The following is a 7,124-nucleotide window of genomic DNA, read 5'->3' as shown; positions in this document are numbered from 1 at the left end:
AATCTGTTGTCTGCTAGATTGATTGGAGAGCTGGAATTCCCTGCTGCAACCAGCTGGCTATTATTCAAGAGAAAGCATCACTTTCAGAAGGAAATGTTTTCAGGCTCAGCAGTCAGCACAAAAGTTAAAAAGCATCAAAGATTTGCCAGATTTAAACCTGGTTTTGAGACCCATGGACCTGCTTCATTGTGTTATGGTGGCCTGTGCAAGGAGCATGCAAAAAGGCTGCGCGCCTAATTCAACAGCCACATCCATAAATTTACTTAAACTGGTCATTTGTTGTCCTACAAAAGCTAGCTCTAAAGGATTTATCCTTAAGCAATCTGAACCAAAAGCAGGATGCATGTTCAATGGCAGGCACAGTGGCATCTCAAGTAGTTAAGCAACAAAATGTATTTCTGACTTCACTGTTTTGAAGGTTATATGATGAGACCAAAATCATAGAATCATAGAATCATAGAGTTGGAAGAGACCTCAAGGGCCATCGAGTCCAACCCCCTGCCAAGCAGGAAACACCATCAGAGCACTCCTGACATATGGTTGTCAAGCCTCTGCTTAAAGACCTCCAAAGAAGGAGACTCCACCACACTCCTTGGCAGCAAATTCCACTGTCGAAGAGCTCTTACTGTCAGGAAGTTCTTCCTAATGTTTAGGTGGAATCTTCTTTCTTGTAGTTTGGATCCATTGCTCCGTGTCCGCTTCTCTGGAGCAGCAGAAAACAACCTTTCTCCCTCCTCTATGTGACATCCTTTTATATATTTGAACATGGCTATCATATCACCCCTTAACCTCCTCTTCTCCAGGCTAAACATGCCCAGCTCCCTTAGCCGTTCCTCATAAGGCATCGTTTGCAGGCCTTTGACCATTTTGGTTGCCCTCCTCTGGACACGTTCCAGTTTGTCAGTGTCCTTCTTGAACTGTGGTGCCCAGAACTGGACACAGTACTCCAGGTGAGGTCTGACCAGAGCAGAATACAGTGGCACTATTACTTCCCTTGATCTAGATGCTATACTCCTATTGATGCAGCCGCGTCACACTGCTGGCTCATGTCAAGTTTGTGGTCAACCAAGACTCCTAGATCCTTTTCACATGTACTGCTCTCAAGCCAGGTGTCACCCATCTTGTATTTGTGCCTCTCATTTTTTTTGCCCAAGTGCAATACTTTACATTTCTCCCTGTTAAAATTCATCATGTTTGTTTTGGCCCAGTTCTCTAATCTGTCAAGGTCATTTTGAAGTGTGATCCTGTCCTCTGGGGTGTTAGCCACCCCTCTCAGTTTGGTGTCATCTGCAAATTTGATCAGGATGCCCTTGAGTCCATCATCCAAGTCGTTGATAAAGATGTTGAATAAGACCGGGCCCAAGACAGAACCCTGTGGCACCCCACTAGTCACTCTTCTACAGGATGAAGAGGAACCATTGATGAGCAACCTTTGGGTTCGGTCAGTCAGCCAGTTACAAATCCACTGAGTGGTAGCATAGTCAAGTCCGCATTTTACCAGCTTCTTTACAAGAATATCATGGGGCACCTTGTCAAATGCCTTGCTGAAATCAAGGCATTTGAAATATTGGCTCAGAAGCAAGTTGACCACTTAACACATCATGGGACACACTGGCCATGATGTCCCTACAGAGCAGCCTTTCCCAACATCTGATTCTTAGATGTTGCTGGACTACAACTCCCATCATGCCTAGCCAGCATAGCCAGTGGTCAAGGATGGTGGGAGTTATAGTTCAAGAACATCTGGGAACCCAAGTTAGAGAAAGATTGCTATAAAGGAATGTTGAAATTATGCTAAGTGTGGCAGAAACCTGTCATTAGTGAGTGTGTGAAGCATTAAGCATAAGTATGTCACTCAGCTCAACATCAAAGGTTTCCTATTGATTGAAATTTCTATATCTTCCTCTGCAGCCTGTCTGGCTATTGTAGTTTGATTCCTTCTTTTCCCATCGTAGTTAATTATTTTCCTTCCTTCCCCCGGAGAAAGAGAGAGAGAGAATTTGTTATCAATTAAATGGGATGATATTTATGGCATTTTGCCAATCCATCAGCTATAACATATCACCTCTAGTGATGACTAAGGTTCTCAAGTACTTTAAGCATCTTGCTCCTGGGAGCTCACCTTGTGTGAGCCGTAAGGCAGGAAGTCTGTGCTTCTTGCTGCACCTCAGTCACAGATCCATGGTTCATCTCACACATTCGCCTCTTGTAATGAAAACTGCAAAACTAGCCTTTGCAGTGGTGCAGGGGAGGCTCTTGTAGCAAAAGTTGTGAAGAAGGGAACCTGTGGAGCTGTTTACATGTTTCAGTTTCCACCTGAAGCCAAAGGGGGCAACTTTGAAGCTACAACCTTCTTACTAGAGATGGGTTAATATGTCAATTTCACTTTCTCTGTTTCTCATTTTTCCAATCACCACATTTTCACATTAGGTAAAGGTAAAGGTACTCCTGCCCATACGGGCCAGTCTTGACAGACTCTGGGGTTGGTGCGCCCATCTCACTCAAGAGGCTGGGGGGCCAGCACTGTCCAGAGACACTTCCAGGTCACGTGGCCAGCATGACTAAGCTGCATCTGGCGAGCCAGCGCAGCACACGGAAACGCCGTTTACCTTCCCGCCAGTAAGCGGTCCCTATTTATCTACTTGCACCCGGGGGTGCTTTTGAACTGCTAGGTTGGCAGGCGCTGGGACCGAGCAATGGGAGCACACCCCGCCGCGGGGATTCGAACCGCCGACCTTTCGATCGGCAAGCCCTAGGCGCTGAGGCTTTTACCCACAGCGCCACCCGCGTCCACATTTCCACATTAGCTTGCAATTATTTTATGATGATGATGATGATGATGATGATTAAATGCCCTCATGAAAATTCACCAGAATTTTAGTGTGAATTTCTCCTACTTTATGTCAATTTTTGCATGTAATTTTGCGCAATATATGAATTTTCTCTCTGTGCAGAGAGAAGAAATACTACAGTAGATCTGCAGCAGCACAACCAGATGCCTTCATCTGCCCCGGCTGCAACAGAACATGCCTCTCCCCTATCAGTCTCTACAGCCACAGCAGGTGCTGTAACTCTCCAACAGTTTGACTTCACCCCACAAAGGCACACTCCTTCATTGTCTCCCGAGACAGATGGATGCCAGCAACAACAATATGCATTTTAAACTCTTTTTATTAGAGATTTTCTATAAATAATTAAGATAATAAACAAGAAAAATGAGAAGCTTCCACATCCCCTTCATTAGCACAGTGCAATGTTGCATTGTTTATCTACTAATATATGCATTTATATGCACATTTTACACGGGTGTTTGCATTTTTGTACACATTACAAACAGGGTGATTGTCTTTCGGTTACCATCTGGTTTTAAAACAGTACAAATTAGTTTAGTTTGCCTTTAAATATAGACTGAATCAAATGTCTCCCTCACCTCTACTTGTCACACAAATGTAGCATTCAATGTTGTCGTAACAGTTAAACCTTTAAGCCAACCCCCCCCCCTTTTTTGTTTCCTTTTCCTTTTGAAGATTGTATCCATGCCATCACTGCTGACGGTGTGGACCGTTGCAAGGAGATCTAGAGCTTTTCCCGTCTCCAGGAAACTTCCTCCATTGAGAGGCCTGTTTGGCAGATTATAGATTACTGTCTATAAGATGCACCAGACCACAAGACGCACCTAGTTTTTGGAGGAGGAAAACAAGAAAAAAAATATCTGAATCTCAGAAGCCAGAACAGCAAGAGGGATCGCTGCGCAGTGAAAGCAGCAATCCCTCTTGCTGTTCTGGCTTCTGGGATAGCTGCGCAGCCTGCATTTGCTCCATAAGACACACACACATTTCCCCTTACTTTTTAGGAGGGAAAAAGTGAGTCTTATAGAGCAAAAAATACGGTATCTCCCAGCTTTTCAGAAGTCTGTGGCCCTTTCTCTTTCTTCATGGCAGGTGGGGCTTCACTCCACCTTCTCGGCTTCTTTTTTTCATGGTTTTTTTCTTATAGATTCTGTTGTTATAAAGTTGCTTTCTTTTTTTAGCTTCTGATAGCAGAGTCAGTTTGAGAGCCAAATAGGACAAGTTAAACAGGATATTAAATTTTAAACAAACAAATAAAGCGTTGCACCATTGAAATGGATCTCCTTCCCACCATCAACCAAATAAGTTATTCAATAAGGTGCAAAACCTTGCTTGCATGTTTGCTTAGAATAAAAACTCAAGGAAATATATAGGGAAAACTGCTACATAGGGATTTTCTGGAATCTGCTGCAAACATGAGCACTTGCACTGCGTTTCATTTTTACAGAAACAGACATATAATTTCAGGGCAGGTTTTCTGCAAAAGCAATAAAGGTAATAGGAGTTATTTTTGGCTTGGAAGAAACAGAGACAGAAAGGGAGAGGGAGACCAGTTTCCAAAATTCCACATGCCAGCATTCCCTTTCAAAACCCATTTGCCACAGAGACTGTCATTGGCTCAGGACCCCAATGTGAGCTGTGGGAATCTTTATTTTGCCTCCCCCCCAGTCTTCTGGTCAGTGTGCTTTCCTTTATTGAAAAGCCATTACCTTGTGATAAATTAAGACGTGGCTGTGCCTGTCTGATTTGACTGAAGAACAGGGAAGGTAAAGCTTCTTGCCTGCTTGTTGTCCCTGAAAAAGAAGACTCGTGGTACTTTTCCAAACTTCCAGTTAAAACTCCTGATAAGAAGTTTTGTGGTTATTTTTGTGCAAACGTATTGGGTGGTGCTGAGAAGCTAATGCAAATCTGGCTACTTGCTAATATATTTTAGAATTCATTTGAATGGTCTACAAAAAAAGGCAAGAACCAAGGTTTTATTGCGATATCTATGTGCAAGATAATATGTTTTCACAAAAGAAAATTGTGGAGAAATTGTAGTAGTAACCTTATCACAAGGTGACTTTGCCTCTTTCAAGTGGGCTGATGTCTGCATCTGGGAGAGGGAGAAATTAGTGGGCAAAGAAGTGGGGCAACAGCAAAAGTACTGTTAGGAGTTGGGGGGGGGTGTCTGACGAGACCCTTCTAATTGCTGGATCCAGCAAGTGTTAAAATCTAATCAAGGGTTCTAATTCTTGGAATAACCAGGCTAGCCTCCTGGTGAGACCCTTTTGGAGTGCTGATGCTGTGAGCCCCTCCATCGTTGGCTCAGGTTGTATTTATTTGGAATGAAACCATATATCATAAAGACACCACAGTCTCTGCTGTGCCTCCTTTCCGAAAGGAAAAAGGAACCTGGGCCTGGAACCCCTGGAATCCTGCATTGCACATAGATTGGGGTGGCAGGCAACTGTACTGAGAAGAGAGTGGCCCTATAGAGGAGAGTGGCAGGCTGCTTTCTGAAATCCCTACGTTCTTCATTCTCGTGATCAGCTGGTGCACTGCTGGCGGAAGAATTAAATTAGAGCAGCTTGGTCATATTACAGTCCCGTTGCTTTCCTGTGCCAGAAAAGGAAAATGCACAGCTATAAGGGTCCAACCAAAATGCCTTGATCTTTCTGGAAAGGCATCCAGTGGGTTCAAATAGGCACAAATTTAATCTAAAGAGTATGTTCCTGTTTAATAGTCCTTCCTAAATCCTTGATTTTTATTTTATATGGATTTATTTTTAATTGTGTGCTTCGCCATAATAGTTTTGCTGGTGAAGTGTGTGTGTGTGTGTGTGTGTGTGTGTGTGTAAAGATAATTATGTAGATTCACAATCTCTGCAGCCAATCTGAATGCAGCATTCCTACAATTCATATAAAATAGTTGTTTTGAACACTGTTGGTGGCACAATTAAGAGTTAATTAAATACAGAAATAGAAACTTGCTTTTTTCATTTGTACTTCAACATCTGCACACCAACCAGCATAGTGGTTTTCTGTACTGCAATCATACATACTGTTAGCAAGTGTTTCACATTATCTTCCATTTTGCCAGCCACACTTGCACACTTGAAGTCAAAGAAGAAGAAACAGTGAGAGCCTGATGATTCTGCTCCTACAAGGAGGTTCTCTTTGTGTGTCCTATTCTTCTACTAATATTGGGGAGTGATGGCACAATGTAATAGATGGAGATACATTAGCCGGTGCTTAAATGCAAAGTGCACAGGGCCTATGGAGAAGGGGAGTTTAAGTTGGCAGTGTCTGAGGGCAAAGCAAGCCGCTCTGAGGCCAGCAACTCCCGAGCCAGGACCAGGCAAAATCAGTGACAGTGAGTGGCGCTCTGGCTGGCAGCTGGCAGGCCTGATGAATCACCCAACTGGACCCACTGCCACAGAACCAGCTAGGATGAAAAGACTGATTTTGCAGGTTTCCCTCCCTCCTTCCCTGGGATAAGTGCAAATCTGGAGCAATGAGAGGTAGGAGGAGAAAGACAAAGAAGGTGATGAAGCAAAGTGGCCAAATGCCTTACTTTTTAGGGGACAGGCCTCTGTTTAAAGGGCTCTCTAGTCCAAGTTTTGTTTTAAAATACAAAGCCATAAGAAGGAAGGGCAGCAGGGGCCTTGAAGTTGCCCCTCAACAGCCCTTGGGCAGAACAGACTGAGCAGAAACGGAGCCCACCAGGCTTCCTCACTATAGTGAGATAGATTGCATTGTCTGAATTATAGTAATTATATGTACACTTGCACACACACACACACATTTTATGTAAATCTGTGTTTTTTGTGTGTGATGTATTTCCTCTTCTTGCCATTGTGCAAGTGGGCACTGTGACGTGGTGACAGAACAGGTACTTTGCCCCATGCCCTTAAGGGGAGAACCCTCCCGTTCCCTCATTTCACCTCCCAGAAACATGGACACCACCAGGCATGTGACCATTTTATCTGAGGCTTGCTTAGTTTGTTTTATACATTTATATCCTGCCCTTTGTCCTATAAAAACAGTGAAAGACAAAAGGCAAACAAAAGACTTAAATACTGAAAACTCTGTAGGATTTTAGAGGCGAAATAGGAAAAGCTCAACAGCAACTTTGTTCATGTTCTGAAGGTCATAAAGAAAAGAGGCTGTCACTTCTCCCATGATGGCACATGAGAAAGAGGTCCAGTCTTGCCCTGACAATGGAACCACTTTTCACACCAGAAATTAGCCTTCGCTCTGCCACTGCAATGGTGTTCAAAAAGGATCCATACTA

The sequence above is a fragment of the Podarcis erhardii genome (genome assembly GCF_964252035.2).
Source record: "Podarcis erhardii genome assembly, chromosome: 1".
Lineage (NCBI taxonomy): Eukaryota > Metazoa > Chordata > Lepidosauria > Squamata > Lacertidae > Podarcis > Podarcis erhardii.
This window is presented reverse-complemented; position numbering follows the sequence as displayed.